Source organism: Microtus pennsylvanicus, chromosome 12, assembly GCF_037038515.1.
Source record: "Microtus pennsylvanicus isolate mMicPen1 chromosome 12, mMicPen1.hap1, whole genome shotgun sequence".
NCBI classification, from domain to species: Eukaryota; Metazoa; Chordata; class Mammalia; order Rodentia; family Cricetidae; genus Microtus; species Microtus pennsylvanicus.
In genome coordinates this window covers 52,707,881-52,730,832 of record NC_134590.1, presented here as the reverse complement: position 1 = coordinate 52,730,832, position 22,952 = coordinate 52,707,881, and positions in this window count along the sequence as shown.

Below are 22,952 nucleotides of genomic sequence, written 5' to 3'. Positions count from 1 at the left end.
GTTCCACTGGCTCTCCTGTCTGTTGCTATACCAATAGCAGGCTGTTTTCAGTACTGTAACTCTGTAGTCGAGTTTGAGGTCAGGGATTGCGATGCCTCTAGAGGTTCCTTTATTATACAGGATTGTTTTGGCTATCCTGGGTTTTTTGCTTTTCTATATGAAGTTGAGTACCATTCTTTAAAGGACTGTGAAGAATTTTGCTGGAATTTAGCCATTAGAGAAATGCAAATTAAAACAACTCTGAGATTCCATCTTACACTTGTAAGAACGGTCAAGATGAAAAACACTGACGACAACTTATGCTGGAGAAGATGTGGGGTAAATGGAACACTCCTGCATTGCCTGCATTGCTGGTGGGAGTGCAAATTGGTGCAGCCCCTTGGGATATCAGTATGGTGATTTCTCAGAAAATTAGGAAACAACCTTCCTCAAGACCCAGCAACACCACTTTGGGTATATATCTAAAGGATGCTTAATCTTACCACAAGGACATGAGTTCAACTATGTTCATAGCACCATGTTTGTCATAGCAAGAACCTGGAAACAACCTAAATGTCCCTGACCAAAGAATGGATAAGGAAAATGTGGTACATTTACACAATGGCGTGCTACACACAGAAAAAAATAATGACATCTTGAAATTTGCAGGCAAATGGATATAAAACATCATTTTGAATGAAGTAACCCAGACCCAGAAAAACAAATATCATATGCACTAACTACTAAGTGGCTTTTAGACATAAAGCAAAGAAAACCAGCCTACAATTCATAATCCCAGAGACCCTAGACAACAATGAGGGCCCTAAGAGAGACATACATGGATCTAATCTACGTGGGAAATAGAAAAAGACAAGATCTCCTGAGTAAGTTGGGAGCATGGGGACCATGGGAGAGGCTTGAAGGGGAGGGGAGAGGCAGTGAGGGAAGCAGAGAAAAATGTAGAGCTCAATAAAATCAATAAAGAAAAGAAAAAAAAGATCTCCTCAGTAAATTGGGAGCATGGGGACCTTGGGGGAGGGTTGAAGGATGGAGAAGAGAGGCAGGGAGGGGAGCAGAGAAAAATGTAGGGCTCAATAAAAATAAAAAAAGGACAAAGCTAAGATCCATCTTGAACAGAACCAAACACACATGTGGGTCAGGTGTGTTCAAGTAAAGATGGTTTGTTGGGCAGAGTTAAATCAGTGTTCCTAAAGCCTATCCATGTTCTTAGTCAACACAGAGAAGATTCATTTTTCTTTCCTAGAACAGAGGCTCTGTTAAGCTACCTCAAACAGCAGACATATTGTCAGTATATGCACTCAACAAGAGGGGTGTAGTCTCAAAAGCATCTAGTTCCTCGTCTCACATTGGAAGCACCATCAATGAAGATATTTGCCACTTTCCTTCTATCTCTATTTGTGTCTTCTTATTTTTCTTTTCTTACAAACTGGTGTGTTCTATGCACTTTCCAGCAAGGTTGTAAAAGGAGCCAATAGAGCAGTCCTTCTCATTTCATTTGCCCTTGATTTTCAGATCACGTTTTCTGATGACTCAATAGCTAGCCTGCAAATTGGTTCCCTACAAGTCAAATGGTTACCGCTAATCTGATAAAGAGCAGCTCTCTGTTTAGGGAACTATCTCAGGTCGTTCTGGTGTGGCCCTGCTGTTTTCTGAGGGAATGGTGAATTGGCAATTACTCTGATGAATGTGGGTGCTGGAGATCCATCTCTGTTCGTATAACAGGCATTAATCAAGAGCTACAATGTGCCTACCAAGACCTGAGCCCTTGGGCTGGGTCCATTTCTGCCCTCATCCTACAACAAGGGACACTACTCAGAAGAAAGGAGGTTTCACCAATGTATGGATATCACAGGAACTTATTATCTTGGCCCGCATGCATGTTAGAAGGAAAAACAACAATAATATGGACAAAATCAATCCAAACAACTCTGAGAGGTACACTATAGCAGCTGACCTAAATGGATTTTCAAAAACAATTTTGTTATGTTAATTTTGTGTGTGTGTGTGCATACACATGTGTGCATGTTTGCATGTATGATATGACATGGAAGTGGATTCTCTGCTTCCAATATGTAGGTTCCTCAGATTAAACTTTGATTATCAGACTTAGCAACAAGTGCCTTTACCTGATAAGACATTTACTGGTCTAACCTGTGTGGACTTTGTCAGGTCCTAGGTTTGTCCTTGATGTAGACACTGATATCAAGACCTATGTACTCAGAAGATGTGCCCACTGATGCGCCTGTACCAGCTGAAGACAGCCAAGGTAATGTTTATACCTATAAGCTCACTATTTAGGAATCAGAAAGACCAGGGACCTATCTCTAGCTCTACTCTGTGCTCTTGAACAAGCCCCTTAACCGCTTGGGTTTTGGTGTGCTCATCCATAAATGTATGCTAAGAAAATTTGCTTTAGTCATCATTGCTATATTAGTAGTATTTCTTATTCTGAATGTCATGTGATTTGACTGTTTTAAAAAGACAAGAAAGCAAATCTGGGTTTGGTAGAGAAAGGAGAGGGGAAACATCTAGGGAATCAAAGTGCAGTGGAAGAATAGTGCAAAGGTCTTGAGATCTTGTGCTCCATAACCTTATCTTACATAGCTCTTCTGGGAAACTTTATGGCACTGCACTTTGGCATAAAAAAACAAGAGTTATAATATCCAAGTGCAGGCAGAGTTGACTCAGAGAATCCTTGGCTATCATAGCTCTAAAAACGCTACAAGATCCCCCGGAAAATACCTCTAGAAGAGCTTGTCCATTCTGTCATATTACAGAGGCCTCTGGAAGCCACAAATAAGATTTTCCCTATTTGTACAACCAGACGGATAGATTCCCAAGAATTAAAAGCAAGATCCTTGGTAGGGTAGACATAAAAGTAGGTATAATCTACTGTTTACAATATCAAGGCTGTCTAACAGTTACAGATGCAACACGAAAGAAAACAGGGCCTAAAAATGGATTTACCATATTGGCATGACATTTTCCAAGAATGTTTTTCAGCAGGGACCTTATCACCACACTGAGAACCCTCAGAGATTCTCAGCAATTCATGAGATCAGAGATAAGAACACTGCCACTCTGGTAATCTGGATATATGGTTACAGTTGACAGCTTCAATTCAAAAACATCAAAGTGGCTGTACCATATGCAGGAAAGATAAAGGGTCACATAGGTAATTGGTTAATGATCATAACCATGATGATAAGGATGTAGCAGCAATGGGGTAGGGATCTAGATGCTTGGGTCTTCTTGAGCTTTGCCCATATGTCTATAGTGGTTTGGTACCCACTCATGAATCTCTACCATTTCAGCTGCCTCAGTCTGCTTACAGTGATATGCCTGCTCTTGGACTGTGGTTACCCTAAAATAGAAAAATCCTGATGTCTCAGGAATTTAGAAGAGTTTAGAATAGAGACTCCAGAGCTAGTCATGACTACCACAAGAAGCATAAGGTTAACACACAGCTTTGAAAACAAGATCAATAGGACATGATCAGAGTGGGCCAACTAAGTGACCTAGAAAGGAAAGATGATACCTAGTTAATGTAGAAGGTGTTAACGTGCCCACCCAGTTCCCCCGTTCCGAAATCTTCCTTCAGTAGCTTATTTATCAGTCACACTATGCCGCAAAATTTCATTCTTCTCAGATTCTCTGCCTAAATTTGAGATATTTGTGATAATATTCCATCTCCAGGAAGAACAATTATAGCTGAGTTTAAGCCCCAGCTCTTCCCTGTGCACAGCCGTGCTACTCAAGTTGGCATTTCGGCTTTATTCATGAATTATTTAACACCCTGCATGGTGAGATGTTTTGGATAATTATAATGAAATTCATATAAAGAAAACAATTTAAATATCAATTCAATTCACATAGATTAACTTAGCTTAAATATAATTTCATTTTCTTGAATTCATATTGCTATTTGAGTTATTGTTTTTTAATTAATTAAATTTGTTCTTAGAGAATTATACACACAAACATATATATAATATATATATTGCATAGTGACCAAACTCATTCCAATCTCTCTACCACATTTGTAGCCATCTCCTCTCCACAAATCTTCTTCACACATTTATATATATTTGTGTTGGTTTTTGACTCACTATACATAACCATTTGTTTGACCATGGCTTGGAGGTACTAGTTGGAGCCTGATGGGCTCAGCAATGGCTATACAACTATAGACAGTGATTCCCAATCTCACAGAATCTACCAATAGTTCACCAGTAAGGGCTAGGGTGCTAGGACACCCTTCTCATTGCACAGCTGATTGTTACTAATGCCACTCTAGTGTGGCTCCAGTAGAGTTGCTGTGAGCTAATGTTTGCAATAATTTATCAAGCCTAAAGAAAGGCATTTCACAGTCCTACTCCCTATTTTTCACCTCTTACATACTTCCCCTCTCCTTTGCTGCAATGTTCCCTGAACATGAGTGCTCTAAATGCCTTGGTAGAGCTTTCAGTAACTCTTATCACCTCAAGCAACCACGAGTTTATGCGTTCAACCACCATGAAGTGGTGATGGAGTTAAGCTTCTTGATAATCTTACAAGGCAACTGCCTCATGACTTGCTCCTTATTGAACAGCTAGAAAGCAACAGACCCTGCACTAAGACCAAGATCTCCATGCTCTAAACCTACTGGTTTTACCAGTATTTCAATAGTGTAAAATAATATTTTCACCCCAAATCAAGGACTAAAATAGTTTCCAAGCTTTAAAAAGAAGACCTAGATGTGATGAAAGCATGCTTTAAGTAAGGATAGTTTTAGGGAAAGTGGGAGATGATCCAGTTGGTAAAGTATTTGCCACATAAAGCATAAAGACCTGAAGTTCAGGTCTGTGGCACCTATATATGCAGTGAGGGGGAGCGGGCTGCTTTCCACCACCCGGCTAGCTTTACCTGAAATAATTACACACAAACTGTATTATTTTAAACACTGCCTGCCCATTAGTTCCAGCCTCTTATTGGCTAGTTCTCACATCTTGCTTTAACCCATTTCTAATAATCTGTGTAGCATCACGAGGTATGGCTTACCAGGAAAGATCTTAACCTGCAACTGTGTCGGGTGGGAGAATCATGACTCAGCTTCTTTCTCCCAGCATTCTGTTCTGTCTACTCCACCTACCTAATTTTTTGTCCTATTAAAGGGCCAAGGCAGTTTCTTTATTAATTAACCAATGAAAGCAACAGATAGACAAATGACCCTCCTCCATCATATATATTTTAAAATAATTGGAGAAGGGGTGTTGTAGGAGGCTGCTTATTTATTTTCTGGCTGCCTGGACTCCAGAAATGACCACAGAAAAACTGTATTAACTAAATCACTGCTTGGCCCATTAGCTCTAGATTCTTAGTGGCTAACTCTTACATATTAATTTAATCCATTTCTATTAATCTGTGTATTGCCACAAGGCTGTGGTTTACTTGGTAAAGTTCTGGAGTCTGTCTTTTGCAGGGCTACATGGCTACTCCCTTACTCTACCTCCTCTTTTTCAGCATTCAGTTTAGTTTTCCCCACCTAGTTCTACTCTACCCTATCACAGGCCTAAGACGGTTTCTTTATTTAACCAATGGTATTTACAGCATACAGAAGGGAATCCCACGTCAAAGCATGTGTCTGTAATCCTAGTCCTAGAGAGGCAGAGAGAAGAGGATACCAAGAGTTCACTGCCTACCTAGTCTTGCCAGATCAGAGAGCTCCAAGCTCAGTGAGAGATCCTGACTCAAAAAACAAAATATAGAACAATGGAGGAAGATACTCAGTGTCTATTTCTGGCCTCCACACATGCACATGCATGTATATGAACATGTATACACACACCTAATGTATAATTTTTAAAAGCCAAGCACACCATTTACAGTTAGTTATGTGTCCTTGGGCATGTCCTTTAAGCTCTTCCACTCTTATGCATGTTATCTTGAAAATTAAAACCTCTCTGAGCCTCAGTATTGCATTAGTTAGGGAAACACTGACTCTAGAATAAAGAATTCTAAAACTCAAAATAGAATTCAAAATAGGAAAAATTCTAACTTATTTATTCATGTGAGCAGAAGTTTGTATTATTCATACAAGCAGAAGCAAGGCAAACAAAAGAGGGCTTGAGGAACTTCTGCATGCGGTGATTTAAAAATATGAGATATTATAGTTAACTCTAGTGCCATCAATACAGAGCTTCTAGGTTCCTTGTAAGCCCAAACACTCATGTGAGAGTATGAAGGAACTCTTGAGAAACTTTTATTAGACAAGCACACAGACAACATTTCCATCCACGTTCTATTGGGCAAAACTCAGACTCATCAGCACACTCAAAACAAGGGTATCTTTGTTATTAATCTATTACTTTGATGAAACACCATGACCAATAAAACATTTGAGTGGGGGCTTGTTTACAGTTTCAAAGGGTTAGTCCATGACCATCATGTCAGGGACCATGGCAGCAGGCAGGAATGATGCTAAAACAGTAGCTAAGAGTTTATATTCTGATCCACATGCAAGAGAGAGAGAGAGAGAGAGAGAGAGAGAGAGAGAGAGAGAGAGAGAGAGAGAGAGAGAGACCTCCTAGACCTTCCCCAAAGCAGGTCCACCAACTAAGGACCAAATATTCAAATTATGAACCTATGGGGGCCACTATCATTCAAACCACCACAAATGGAAATTAAGAACAAAAAAATCTAAATAGATAGCGTGGGAGACAAAAAAAAGTGTATTTGCTGCAGAGCTTGAACTCTCTGAGGTCATTAGAATACTTGAATGCTTGACACACTCCTAAATTAAGTTCTATATTCCTCAAAGTTTGTTGGAATGATTGAATGAAATATTTTACATGATGTCTGAATATGGCAGGTATGTACTAATTGGCAGTTGTGTTTATCATCATCATTATTATTCCTACGGTTATTGTTATTAAGAGAAAAATACACAAGTAGGAGCTCAAGGGCCTATGGTATAATCTCACAATCTAACATTGTTCTTGTTAGTTTTTATTGTCAGTTTAGTGACTTGGGAAGAAAGACCTTCAACAAAGCCTTCTTCCAACAGAAGAAGTCTGTGAGAGACTATCTAACTGTTAATTAAAGTAGGAGGGCCCAGCCCACTGTGGGTGGTACCATCCCTAGCAAGTGGCCCTAAGCTATATAAGAAAGCTGGCTTTCTTATATATGAGAAAAAGCCATAAACTGAACCAATAAATAGCATTCCCCTATGGTTTCTTTTTCAACTCCCGCTTGAGCTCCTGCTTCCTACATTCCTCAACGATGAAGGATGAGCTTAAAATGTAAGCTAAGATGTTTTTGAGTCATGGTATTTTATCACAGCAACAGGAAAGTAACTAGAACAAACATAAACATAAAAAAAGTCCCAAAAAGATAGCTAAGTGAGAATGAGGCAAATTAATTGTCCAAACTTTAAATACATGACAGTTCTCAAACTACCAAAAAGGAAAAATCAAAACAGAACTAGAGCACAAATTCTCCTCTGAGCACAGCTGTGCTATTAATTTTGGCATTTCCGCTTTATTTATGAGCCACTTCACACTGCACACAGCAGGATGATTGGAGTAACTACAATAAATTTCATATACAGAAAATAATTTAGCTATTGCTTAATTCAACCTAATGTACACAGAATAAATTAATAGTGATCAGATTTTCCTAAATTTGATTAAAAAAAAGGATCAACCTATGCCTAGGACATCATTATACTATTGAAAATCATAGATAAAGATAAAATTTGAAAGCAGCCAGAATAAAAAGACATTGCAATCAAGGGAACAGTGATGAAGTTATTGCTGGCTTTTCATCATAAACATCGCAGACTGTAGACACTAGGACTCCATCCTAAGGTGTGGGGTGCAAGAATATGCCATCAAAAACATCACAGATCATAGACACTGGTCTCCATCCTAAGGTGTGGGGTACAAGTACATGTCATCACAAACATCGCAGAGCCCAGATAATAGAGTTCCTTCTATGCCTAAAATATCAGGGTCTTGTAAAATTCTTATCTGAGAATGGGAAGGGGTGATGTAGGTGATTCTAGGCTAGGCTAAAATAATTAATTGCTAGCAGACATGCACTGAACAAAACAAAAGGATATTCTCTGAGCTGAAGGTAAATGATTCCATTGTATGCCCAGACCTGCAGGAAGAGTTCAAGAGCATGGGACGCTGTAAAGAAGTGATAGTGATAAAGCATGAGATGTTTGGCTGTTGTTTTGGCAATTTTGGTGCAGGGAGATTGATCTCAAGCATAATAAACCAATGTGCATGCCCTGAGCTACATCCTCAGACCCAAGGGTATATTTTATCTTTCAGTTTTTCTTTAAAATATAACTTTTAAAAGCAAAATATGAAACCAAACCATTGGTTTAAATATATCAACTAATTGAAATTTAACATTATTTTACTTAAATATTATTTGAATCATGATCTTAATGAATAGGAGCATAAAGGGAATTTGCTGGATAGTTTTATGTCAATGTTAACACTTGCTAAAGTCATCTGAGAAGGGGAAACCTTAACTAAGAAAGTCTTTCTATAAGACTGGGATATAGGTCACCCTGTAAGGCATTTTCTTAGAGATTGATGTGGGAGGGCCCAGTCCATTGTGGGTAGTACCATTCCTGGGATGATGGTCCTGAGTTCTACAAGAAAGCAGGCTGATGAAGTTATGGGAAACAAACCAGTAAGCCTTACCCCTCCGTGGTCTCTGCATCCTCTCTGGCCTCCAGGTTCCTGCCTTGTTTGAAATCCTGTCCTGACTTCTTTCCACGACGAAGAGTGATATGGAAGTGTAAGCCAAGCAAACCCTTTCCTCCTCAGCTTGCTTTTTGGTCAGGATGTTTCATCTCAGCAATAGAGGCCCTAACAAAAACAGTGCATAGAAAGAAAATGCTGCAAAGTTATTACAATTAAAAGTAGAAAAATGGAAAAAGCCAGAAGCAAGATGTTTTAAGTGAGATGGTCCAGCATAGGCTAGAAGTGTATTATGGCAAGCTAAGGCTATTCAACACTAATGTGTAATTATAAGAGATTAGCCAAAAATGAAATTTCTTTTCTAAAAAAAATACAAAAAGGAGAAGGAAATATATATGGAGCGGAGAGGAACAGAGAAATATTCACAAACAATAGAGTCAAAAAGAGATGAAGTGGGGACAATGGGAAATTTGGAGCGGATTCATGGTGAGTGGATATGGTTAATATACAGCATACAAATGTATAAAATTTTCAACAATATACAGACTTTTTTGGTTTTTGAGACAGCATACTATTTTCTTTTCTTTTTTGTTATTCATTAAATTTATTCATTCATTGTATATCCAGACTGTTTTCCCCCACCTGCTCTCTTCCCATTCCTTCCCCCACCTCTTCTCACTTCTCCCCCAATTCACTCATCCTGTTTCTGTTCAGATAGGACAGGCCTCTCATGTAGGTATCAAAAACTATGACATATCAAGCTGAGGTAGGACTGAGCCTTCAAGATATCTCTTTCTTTACTTCCCCCTCCAACCATCCCTCCACAACCCAATTCATCATGTTCCCCTCCCTGCCAGCCCTCAGTCTACCCAGGAGAATTCTTACATTTTCCCAGGAAAATCCATGCATCCCTGTCCTTCTTTTGGTCTTCCTTGTTACCTAGCGTCTCTGAGTCTGTGGATTGTAACATGGCAGTCCTTTACTTTATAGCTAATATCCACTTGTAAGTGAATATATACCATGTTTGTCTTTCTGGTTCTGAGTTACCTCACATATATTTGCCTTGAAACTTCCTGATGTCATTGTTTTTAACAGCCGAGTAATACTCTATTGTGTAAATATAACACATTTTCTTTATTCTTTCTTTGGTTGAGGGGCATCTAGGTTGGTTCCAGGTTCTGGCTATTATGAATAGCATTGCTATTAACATAGTTGAGTAAGTGTCCTTGTGGAATGATGGAACATCCTTTGGGTATATGACCGAGTGGTGTAGCTGGGTCTTGGGGTAACTCTAACCAAACAAGTGAAAGACATGTATGACAAGAACTTCAAGTCTTTGAAGAAAGAAATTGGAGAAGATATCAGAAGGTGGAAAGATATTCCACACTCATGGATCAGTAGGATTAATATATTTAAAATGGCCATCTTACCAAAAGCAATCTACAAATTCAATGAAATCCCATCAACATTTCAACACAATTCTTTACAGAACAACATTCAACTTCATATGGATACACACACACAAAAAAAAAAAATCCAGGATAGCTAAAACAATCAATCTTGTACAATAAAGGAACTTCCAGAGGTATCACCACCCTTATTTCAAACAATACTACAGATCTATAACAATAAAAACAGATTGGTATTGTCATAAAAACAGACAGGTGGATAAGTGGAATGGAGTTGAAGACCCTAACATAACTACACACGCCTATGGACACCTCATTTTCGACAAAGAAACAAAAATTATACAATGGAAAAAAGAAAGCATTTTCACTAATTGTGCTGGCATAACTGAGTGTCAGCATGTAGAAGAATGGAAATAGATTCATTCATATCTATCACCCTGCACAAAACTCAAGTCCAAGTGGATCAAAGATTTCAACATAAATCCAGTTACACCGAACCTGATAGAAGAGAAAGTGAACCTGGAACACACTATTTTAAAAGTCCCTACTAATAAATTATATGCAAATATTCTGAAAAAAATTAAACACTAATTAAAAGTAGGAAGTATCAAAGTAGCTTCTTAAAAAGATGTCTGATATAAGATCTATACTTTTTCTGGCATATTATCTCATCCCTGCCACCTCCCCTTTCTTGCCCCCTCCTCTCCCTGCATACTACAATAAAAGTCTGCTGGGCAAGATGGGCCCACTGCTGCAATAGCACAATGACTATTACTAGGATAACCAACCACTTTCAGAGTACACTGAGGCCTGCTCTAAAAGAGGGGATTTCTGCCTGGTACTGTGAACCTGGTCAAACATCCACAGGTTCTGAGGGGAACATACTGTTGTTGTTTTTGCTAAGTCCAGCTGACTTCTAGGCATTCATGCTTATACCTCTAAATTTGTACTGCTCTCAACCTTGGTCAGAAAAGCTTCTTTTGACAATGGGCAGTGGTTTATGCAGTGTCTTAGCTAATTAAAGTAGGAAGAAAAAGTGACTATGAGTGTGCTCAACCATAAATGGGACAGCATTATCAACCTACCCCAAGACTCAGAGAACATTGCCAAAGAGGAAGAGGAGAGAATTTAAGAGCTGGAGAATGAAGAGGGATGCTTTGAAATGTTGTCTTCTAGATAAGATATCATCATTTCACCCATGAACTCAGCAGCTATGGTTACCTGCACAAGACCAAACCAGCTAAAACTCTACATGAATAGGGAAGATCATCCTGAGCCCTCACCGCCCTTTAAGGAGGTATTGGCAGCTGATGGCTGATGGGAAAGGTGATCCTTAGCCCTCACCACCTTTTAAGGAGGTATTGGCAGTTGAGGCTGCCAGGGAAGAGACCTTTGGGGTGTAACCACAGCCAAGGTGCCCATGCTTCGCTGAGTGGCTTCACACAAAAGTACTATTGAACAGTTCTAATTAGACCCATTGGGTTATTTAAAAGGGGGTCATGAAGTTAGGAAAAAAAATTGACGGTATCTCGGGATGGCAGTGGGGTATATATGTAATTTCATATATATGTATACACACATATATTTATATGTGTGAAATCTACAAAAAATAAAAATACTTTAAAAAGAAAAGTTGTGTGATTCATATCATCACCCAAATTGTTATAGAAGAAGCACTTGACAGAATGTACCACATGCTGCAGATAAAAATCCTTCCTTCCACAAAGTAAAGATAGAAGGAAATGATAACAAATAGTTACCAAACGATTATGTCTAACTAAATATTTAATAGCGAGCAAATATTTTCCTTCTAAAGACAGGAGAAGATACAGAAATCTTTTTTTCCTGATTGAAAATTGTTGAGGGCTTGCGTACATAAGCCGGGCTTTGGCTTTTCATACCTGGCCGAGATGCCTCGCTAGACACAGTCCTGCTTATTTCCACATTATCTCTTAGACTAGCCCAATCTTCCCAGTGTGTGTATCAGTCGGACCTACGGAGAAACCATCACTCCAAGGAGTAAAGTCCCGAGTCACATAGGAAGCCGACTAGAGCCCATACTGTTCATTTCTACAGAGCAGAAAACTCTCTGTGGCCATGAGTCAGGTGCCCTGCGAGCCCAACCACTAAACCAGCTCCAAGTAGAATCATGGGGAAAAATTGCCAGGTCAGAGTGAATTGATCTTCTGCCATGAAATTTCCATCAGGATTCTGTCTTGCTGCCCAGAAACAGCCCCCGTGCTGTTACCAGCTATTAATAGATCATCTGAAATATGCTTAAAGAGAGTTTATCTGTACCTGCTGCAAAGTATTGCAGAAACTACTTTCCCCCAGTAACTGGAGAAATGTGGGGCCAAAGAAGAGTAAGATAGCTGAGGAAGAACCATAATGCCTTGGGAAGCTGAGGTCTGCTCGCGGGTTAGTGCACGTTTTATTCCTCTTCTCGTTTTCACATTAGTATCTCTTAACCTAATGTGTGCTAAAGACATTTGGCAACGAGTATTATACTTGTTGAGAATAATGCTACTTAGGCAATGTGCTATTTTTCAAACATTATACAGGTTTCCTTTCTGCCCTTTTCTTTTGATGGCTAAAGGAAAGGGAGACTCAGTATCATAATTTTAAAAGCAGCAGAGCCTGGCAGCCTTTCCTCAATGGTTAGTTCCTATTGTGCCCAACAGCCTTCGCTTCAGGTAGTAAAATGCAGCTGGCAGTTGTAAAATAATTGTCCCAAAATAGCAATAACAATGCTATTGTATATCAAAGGCCTTTGTTGGAAAAGAAGGAGTGACTCAGACTCATAAATGCCAGAAAAGACCGAGTATCAAAGTGTAACCTAGAATCTAAATATCATTTATTTGCTGCCTTGCCAAGCATCATAATGAAATAAAAATGAAACCATCAGACATCGCCTTCAGATTTTCCTCCAAAAGAGGAGCACTCAAGTTCAATGTTTTTTAAATGATAGATTTGTTTTTAATATTCTTTTTTTTTGAGATAATATAATTACATCATTTTCCCTTTTTCCTTTCTTCCCTTAAATCTTCCCATTTACCCCTCCTCGTTCTCTTTCATGGTTCCTTTTTCAGTAATTATTGTTACATACATAAATGTATACACATATATTCCAAAATATTTAACTACAACCTTCTTGGTGTGTATAATGTTGCTTGTTTATATACACAGCATCTTATGTAACCTAGGCTGACTTGGAACTCACTGTGTATCCAAGGAGGACCTTGAACTTCTGATCCCCCTGCCTCCACCTCCTAAGCCCCAGGATTAGACCCAAGTACCACATTATGCTGTGTATGTAGTGCTGGAGAACAAACCCAGGAGGGCCTGTCCATGCGGAGCTGCATCCCTGCCTCTTTCACTTTGAAATGTCCTCTCATCAACACTCCCAATACAGAGGACAGGATTTTATACCCGAGCCATAGTTTAGATCTTAAATGTCCCCCAAAGGCCCAAGTATAGAAGGCTTCCCTTCCATCTTGTACTGCTGTTTGGGAATTAGTTAAACCTTTTGGAAATGGAGTCTCATGGGATGAAGTTAGGTCACTAGTGGCATGCCCGTGAAGAGACTCTCGGAATCCCAGCCCTTCCTATCCCACTCTTTGCTCCCTGGCATCCAGAAGGGAAGCAGCTTGTGTTGCCACATGCTCCCTGGCCCCATGAGGTGCTTTCTTGTCTTCTGGGAACATGATAAAAACCTATAATGCCATGAGCCAAGGTGAGAGTTTTCTCCTTTAAGCTGAATCTTTGAAAGGTGCATCCAAATGATGGAATGCTAACTAACACAGCTCAAGTCAAGGAGATCTAGGTTCTAGAACCTTCTCAGATGCCAGCTTGCACTGCCATGTTATACTCCACAGGATCCCAGCTTCCTTACCTGAATGCAACCTGTTACATTTCTTAGGGGAGGCTCAAATTCTTAACAAGAAGGGAAGCTAATTGGCCATATGGTGGCTCACAACCATCTATCACTCCAGTGCCAGGGATTTGATGAAGTCTTCCTTCTTCTGCCAGTGCCAGGCACACACGAGGTATACACAAAGTCATGCAGGAAAACATTCATACCCATGAAATAATACAGTATTTTTTAAAGGAAAGAAATAGAACGGAGGATAAAAGCAGATTTATAGATACAATAATGAGATTTCAAGCAAGAGTGTTTTCCAAAACTACAAGTGCCAGAGGTTAAAAAGAGGATACACATTTGTCAGGATAGATTGGCATTCTTGGCAGGAAGGAGGAGAAAGGGGACCACAGTTCCCCATGGAGAAAGGCTTTGTTTCTAAGAAAGAGACAGCTTCACACGACTCAGATTGGCCCAACTTGAAAATTGTTTCATATAAAAAGTATTGTGATTATTATAGAGAAATTAGAAAAACATTAAGAGAAAAAGTGTTATTATTATTAATTAAATTTATTCATTTATTTCACAACCCTACCACAGTTTTCCAACCCTCCTTTCCTTCCGTTCCCTCCCCCACTTCCTCTTTGCTACCCCCCAATCCATTCCTCCTCTGTTTCTGTTCAGAAAGAGGCAGGCCTTCCATGGGTATCAAGAAAACATGACATATCAAGCTGAGGTAGGTCTGAGCTCCTTCCCTTGTATTAAGGCTGGGCCAGGCAACCCAGTATGAGGAATAGGTTCTTGGAAGCCAGCCAAAGAATATGAACAAGATCTGCTTCCACCAACAGGACATCCACAAGCAGATCAAGCTACACAACTGTCACACACACGCAGAGGGGCTAGGATAGTTCCTTGCAGGATCCCTAACTGTACGTTCAGAGTCTGTGAGCTCCTATGACCTCAGGTTAGTTATTTCTGTGGGTTCCTTTGTGATGGCCTTGATCCCCCCGGTTTATATAATTCTTCCTCTCTCTCCTCAACAGGATTCCCCCAAGCTTGGCTCAATTCTTGGCTATGGATCTCTGCATGTTTCCATCAGTCACTGGAAGAAGCTAAAGAGCATTTTTTACATCATCCTAAAGTCTCACTGTGTAAAGTCCAGCTTCCAACCACCTTCTATACATATTTCTATTTTAAAAGCCTTTTAAAAGTTTTTAGAATTTATTTTTTAAAATTTTATGTATATGAGTGATTTGCCTACATGTATGTCAGTTTACTATTTGGATGCCCAGTGCCTGCAGAATCTAGTTAAAGGCATCGGATCCTCTGAAACTGGAGTTACAGTTGGCTATGAGCTGCCATGTGGTGTTAGGTACTGACCTTCCTCTGGAAGAACAGTCCACAATCTTCACTACTATGTCCCTCTATTCCTACAAGCCCGTTGAAGCACAGCTGTCATGAAGCTTACTCCTGATCTAAAAGCAAGAATGGCCTTTTTATCATATCTTCATTAACATTGGATGTTGCTACTTTCTTTTATATATCAGATAAATTTATGGAAAATCTGAATGAAGGGGAAAAACTAAAACCTCAGTATCACATGATTTACATCCATTTGATTACTTAGGAATCTCAGTATCCCGCACTATTATTTGTCTGTATTTTCCATAGCTTTCTTTTGCTTTATGTTTTTTTCTTCTTATTTATGGAGGTCCTGAGATTCACAGACTTGAAGTTTCAGGAATTTTACATTTATTTAAAAAACAATACTCTGTAATTTTTTCATAATATTAACTCCAGTTTTGCTGATTATATTTTAATCTTAGTGAAAACTTATCTATGAAAGTTTTAAATGTCCATGTTGTTAAATCTATTAAGTCCATCTGAACTTAGAAAACTCTCCTCCATAAGAGATTTGATAAAGATCCACATCTATTTTCTTTTATAGTTTCTAACAGTCCAGGATTTTCTTCTTCATGTTTAACCCTTTAATCTGTCTGGTATTTATTCCTCTGTTACTTATAAGGTTAAAAAAAAGCTTAAAATCCTTTTAAAAATAATAAACACTTAAACATGGCATATTTAGCTGATATTAGCATAAATATTGATGGCCAAGAGGTAGTCACATCAAAAGCTACACTTTTTGTTTATTTGTTGAGACAGGTTTTCCCTGTGTAACAGCCCTGGCTGTCCTGGAACTCCCTCTGTAGACCAGATTGACCTGGCCACACATGTCTTAATGGTGTTTAGTATTCCCGCACTAATAACATGGGACACAAAGTGCGCAAGCTCGCTGGATAGAGTTCCCAGTAAGCTCATCAGTCTGCTGCACACCCAACATATGACTTCCTTTTTCAGTATTTTAAAAAAAAAGAGTAAGTAATAACTAGGAAAATGTGCTATCCCATCATTAGGTGATCCTGAAAGGAAATCAAGCATATGCGGAAGTCTTGTCTCATGGACAATTTCCCTGACCGAACCATTTAACCAAAGAAAACGCCTCTCCCTTCCAATTAAGCTTGGCATAAGTGACTCATCTGAAAGTAGAAGGCCACACGGACACATCTGTGTCCTCTCTCTCCACACTGCAATATCCCTGCCTTTCCCTGCTCTCCAGCCCAAAGGCCTGAAGCTGCACTGAGAAGGATTCCTGGTGTACTGTTCTAAAGGAGGGCAGAGTCATGAAACAGCTTCATACTATGTTCTGGAGAGGCAGCCAACAAGGCACTGTGCTACCGATGGCTCACATTATAATGGAGAAATATTAGGGGAGGTATTTCAATAGCCATCTGGAGGAGAAACTGGCCATAGACTGTTTCAGAGGAGAGTAGATGAGATATAAAGAAAAGGGGGAGGGGATGTTCTAAAGGGGAAATGTGCTTCAGGAGAGGAAACGGTCTACTTGGAGCAGATGCTGATGCAAGGGAGCTTACTAGGGAGGTTACCTAGAGAAGAGTAGTAACCGTACCTCAGTGTTAACCCCATAGATACATTATTAATTTGTACAGCTCCACGGAGTATGCATGAGACGTCAAAGCCAGATTAGATTTTCTTTTAATTTAAACAAGTATGCTCTGTTTAACACATACACAAAGAAAAACTGGTAAGAGCCAGTGTCTGGTAAATATATATATCTGCAAAAAACCTGTCAGCAGTGTGTTCAAAAGAAAACACAAGGAGGACAATAGAACCAGCACAGTAGAGCAACAAACTACTCCATTTTTCTTGTAGACTGGAGAAATTAAGGCAAGAGAATTAAGAAGTCTTTGTATGGGGTCTGCATTAGAAACATTCATGGGTTCCAGTACACTCTATAGACAACGATAGGATCCATTACTATGCCTGCCTGTAATGGTCAATTAAACCTAAGACATAACTCTTAACACATGGGATAAACTCAGGCCCAGAAATTCATTCTAGGTAAATAAATAACCACAATAGATGTAAAGATTTATAAAGCTTTTCCTATCAGCATTGTTTGTTATCACAATAAATGAGCCCTTTTTAAAACCTAAAATTTTATATAATTTTCATTCTTTAAAAATTTCATCCTTATATGCAATGTATCTTGACCACATCCATTCCAACTGTCCTCTTCCAACTTCCCCACTCCTTCATACACACCAATCTTCATATCCTCTTTTTTTATATAAATTTATGACCCACTGGGTCCAATTAGTGCTATCAGGTGTGCAAGTTTGCATGCATTTGAGGGTATCAATTAGGGCCAAAAAAAACCAGGCAAGAGCTACACCCAAAAGAAAAGTGACTGTTTCCCGCTCTCAGGAGCTAACAGTTGCTAATAGCATCTCAGCTAATAGAAGGGCTCAACAGTCCCTCCTCCATCCGTGCTGGGAATTTAACTGTGGCTCTTGTACAAGTAACCTCAGCTTCTGTGAATCACACATTCCAGTAGATAACATTTCTAAGCACCTCTCTCATCCTCCAGCTTTTACATCTTCCCAGCCCCTCTTTCCTCGAGTCGTGGAAGGGGAGAGATTAATGTTTTACTAATAACAGAGTTCCATATAGAGAGATATATTTTTGGGCCTTTTTTTAAATAGCCACAGAGGTTTTTATTCATGAACACACAACAAAATTAAGTACATATTATACCCATATGGATTCAAGAAAATTGCATAAACTCTTCCTTAGGTTTATGAAGTTGAAAGAACATATTAAATAAAGACCATAAATACTGTGTAATTCATTTTTATTTCCTTCCTGAAGGACCTCTAGCAGCCCCCTCTCCAGAAGTTTCAAGATTCTTAAAATTTATTTATTTTATTACCAAAAAATACCTACTCATAAGACACTTTTATCAAATCTAGTTTGCCATTTAAATAATTTAATTTTAACCAGGCTCTCAATTCATGTTCCTTAGTGATCCACATATCAAATACATTCTCAAGTTATTATTTTCAAGGTTAGAGAAGATATATACAGTAAGAAAATCATGTTGAGTGTACTAGAATTTTATCCAAGGAAATGTTAAGACGCCGTGTCAGCTATCCACTGCTGCTTAACAAACTCTACAAAAAAAGTAGAAATTTAAGTTAATAAGCACCGTTACTTCAGAATGTGAGAGCCAGCTTTCCACTTCTGCATTTTTTATTTCAAGTCATGGTTTTGGTAGTTTCACAGTCTATCTCGACAGGGAGGGTAAAATGGCAATGCGTCTCACATCTTGGCAATATAGAAAGCAGAGAATTTAAATACAGGAATAGTCCAAAGTCAGATCCATCCCACAAGAACACACTCTGCAACCCACTGCCACCAACTATGATCCACCCCTTATCTTTTACCATTTCCCATAATGCCATCACATTGGGATTGAGGAACTAATACCTTCATTAGGTCAGAGCCATCATATTCCAAGAGTTTCTGAAGGGTATTCTTACCTGAATCAAGTTTGTAACTAAAACCAACCACCACAACAAAAGAGGACCACAATAAAAAACAAAAAAGAGATTCATGAGAATTACCACTAATCTCTCTTATCAGTAAGTATGCAAATCTCTTGAGGGTGCCCTGTAGATAAGATGAATTCATAGTCTATCATTCACAGCAGAACTCTTGAGATCATGAAATGATGGTGACTGTAAATAACCATATTGGGCCAACAAGCTTGCTTACTACTGTCTCTGTCAAAATGACTCCAAAATTCTGGAGACACTAAATGGATGGGAATCTCAAAGATTTTTCCGCAGAGTCTAAGAAAGAAAACTGGAAATCTCTCCAACCCTGGCATCCTAGTTATCCTCAGCTGTCAATCTCACGCTGTCTAGAGCAGTGCTTCTCATCCCTGGGTTATGTCTACATCCTCTAATGCAATGGCTCTCAACTTTCCTGATGTGGGGACCCTTTAATACAGTTGCTCATGTTGTGGTGAGCTCCTAACCATAAAATTATTTTTGTTGATACTTTATAACTGTAATTATGCAACCATTATGAATCATAATGTAAATATCTGTATTTTCCCATGGTCTTAAACAACCTCTGTGACAGGGTTATTTGACCCCCAAAGAGACCACTACCTACAGGATCTCAGATCCTTCTGGTCTAGAGTTATCTGAGGAAGTCTGGAATAACTGCCCAAATCAGATTGGCCTTAGGCCTTATCTATGAGAGAGTGCCATGACTGGTGTGGGAGGTCCCAGCACAAAGTAGAAAATACCAGACCTAGGTAGGTGGGCCTACGCTGTATAGGAAAGGTAGCTGAGCATAAGCCAGGGAATGAATAAGTAAGAATCACTCCCCCATGTTTCAGTATAAGTTTAAATGAACTCTTCTTTGCTCTTCTTATCACAGCAACCCCCCCCCCAAAAAAACACATTAGAGCACCTATTGAATTCTACTTTTCAATCAGAAATAATATCCATAGCAACATAGAGATTTCTCTCTAGGAACAAACCCCAACAGAAGGGTGAGCACATTTACATAGCCATGGCTCAACATCTGACTGATCAATCCTCATTAGTGTGGGGTTATGCTGAGGCATCCAGCTGACATCTTCTAAACCTCGGTGGGCTCTTTAAGGGACATCTGATTAAATACAACACTATTCATAAACACCTGGCACATGTATTCATCGTACCAACAAATCTCTGAACATTTCCTTCCTGCCAGTATATAATTCCTAGAAAGCTAAGGTCCAAGAATATTCTCCATAGAAATGCATATGGCTGCACAATCTGCGGATGCCAAAGAACCCTCAACAAACTAAATTAGAAACCCTAAACTTAGAGCCACTTGTCATTTTAGCTGTCAATCACAGCAGTCGCTGAATCCCATACCCAATTTAAGACAGTGTTGTCACTCCTTAGATGGGGGACAGTGTTCCCCCCAAATCACAAGAAAGGCAATCATTTGCATGAGTTCTTTCATTGAAAGAACTTTTCAATTTTGTGCCCAGACGGTGAGATAAAATAATGAGTTCAAGTTTCAGTATGTTGAAAATGTTGCCATTTATAGTGGACAAAAGAAAAAAAAAAAAGAACCTTCCACGGCCTTTTGTAAATCAAAATGATTGATGGTATGCATAACAGGGAATTTTGCCCCTTGTCCTTATAAACTAGGGTAAAAGTTGTTCTGAGGAATTAGCATGTAGACAGGAAGATTATAAACCTTAAATGATTTCATCACAAATACAATTAACATGAGTGAGAATAAAAGATTACATAGCTTATAACTTCTAAATTTTTGTGATCATTTTCTCTTGATGTTACAACAAATTACCAAAAATTTAGTGGATTGACAAAGCACAACCATATATATTCCTAATCTGGATGCCAGGCATCTGACTCATCTTGCATAAGGTTACAATTTAGGTGGCCTCAAAACTACCTTCCTCCTGGGGTCCATAGCAGAGTTGATTTTCTAGTTTCTTTAGCTTCTAAAAGTTGCCTGAATTGCTTTTGGCTTTAGGTCCTTTCCCTCACTAGAAAGCCAGCAAAGACAAATATTTTTCTCCCTCAGCCACCTCTCTGTTTCCATCTCCCACTCTTAAAGACACTGGACTCATATAAATAATCGTGATTTTTAAAGTGTGATGCTTGAATTCTTTGATTCTATCTGCCACCAGGATTCTGCTTTCTCAAAAAATAGAGCATAAACACAAACTCTGGGAATTGGGTATTGAATATCTCCAATTATTATAATATTGCTGATATTGGAATATAGGTGACATCATTCTGCCCATCATAACTAATGATTTCAACATTTGTTGTATGTAGTAATGTATGAAGAACAGTTTCCAAGGATACAGGATTAGGGAGATACTTAGTGTAGCTCACTCGTGGCATTGACTCCTAACCCCAAAATTGAAGAGGCCTGAAAGACTAACTTGAAGGTGAAACCCATCTTTCTCTTCAAAAAACTGTTGACATCCCAGTAATTAGGATGCCAGTCCCACAGATGTCTAGAAATTGAAGGGAAGGTGAGGCTCATTGGTTACCTGACCCAGCCTTCTGTATACAAAAGCAACCTTTGGACTTCCACACCTGAGATTTGGAGACCCACTTCAGTAAAATGCAGTCAGTGTTACTCTAGAGATACGATGATGCAAAGATCAAATCTCCTCAACGTCATTCGCCGAGGAACATAGGCATTAAGAAATAATTCACAGTATAGCTGGCAGGTGTGCTGAAAGAGGCAGAATGTAGACACAGTGTGCAGAAACAGCATGGAAAGTGGGTGGCTAATTTTTCTCAGGGATGGAGGTATAATATGACAACAGAAGTCCACCTGAATGAATACAAAGGGCATTCAAGGATTCAAGTGCAAATTCAGCTCAAAAGTGGAAAGATTCAAATACTCAAAAACAGCACTTGCGGTGTGGTTTATAGTGGATTCTATTGGTTATCTAAGCCAAAAGACTAAGTTTAAGTTCCTAAGAAGTGATCATTCCCCCATATCTAATTTCCACTTGGAAATTCTGCCTGACCAAGGTCACTTTTTCCTCATGACATCAAGTTCTTCTAGGAAATGCGTGAAAAGAATTCTTCCATTCTAGGAACAGCCTGGCTGGCACTAAGGAAATAACAGGTGTGATTTATTCAGCCTAAAAAAAAAATCTATACTAAATTATAAACTTGCTTTGCATGTTTAAAGGTTTTTTTCAAGTTCATTTTCAACAAAGGATTTTTTTTTATTCTGAGCCTTTTGTCTACAGCAGGACAAAGAGACCTTGAGTGTTTTTAAGTGACTACCTCCTCTTTGAGGACTGCAAGAGAAAATCATTCATGTTGGATATCTGCAAGAACATGTAAGCATATTTAACACTTATAAATTGGGGACATTTTTAAAAAGCAGTTCCATTTAGATATGGGATTTTAATGGAAGACCACCCATGCTTAGCTGTTATTGCCATTGTTTCTAAAAACAGTGAAAAATATTCAAAGTGTCAATAAAAATGCTTTCTTGTAAAGAAAACTTAGACGAAATAGGCTAATGAATATAACAATTACAATAGTGACCCAAAGAGTTAGATCTCAAAGCAAGACCTAATGATGTTCCTGGATATGAGGATAGAAATAAAACAAGAGAGAGATGGCAATCACAGAACTGCTATTTTGTGCCAAGGACTGTGTTCTCGAAGTCAATCTCTACAACAAGCCAATGTCCTGTAAGCCAGTCTCCAGTGATGACATCACACCACACAGTAGATGTCAACTAACTCAAACCATTATTAACTCTCACCATGACCATTCTGCAGGTCCATGCACACCCCTTATACAGGATCTCTAGGATTGTGGAGTTGTTTCATTACTTCTCACAGCCTCCTCAAACTCTGAGCACCAATGATGCACTGCCTATGACAACCCTTAATGGTGGCACCACACTTTATCCCTTTCTGCAGTCTCTCACTGGTGAAAAAAAACTGATGTGGGATGTCCTTCTGTATATGTGTTGCTTTTATTGGTTAATGAATAAAGCTATTTTGGCTTATGGCAGGGCAAAATATAGCCAGACTGGAAGAGGAGG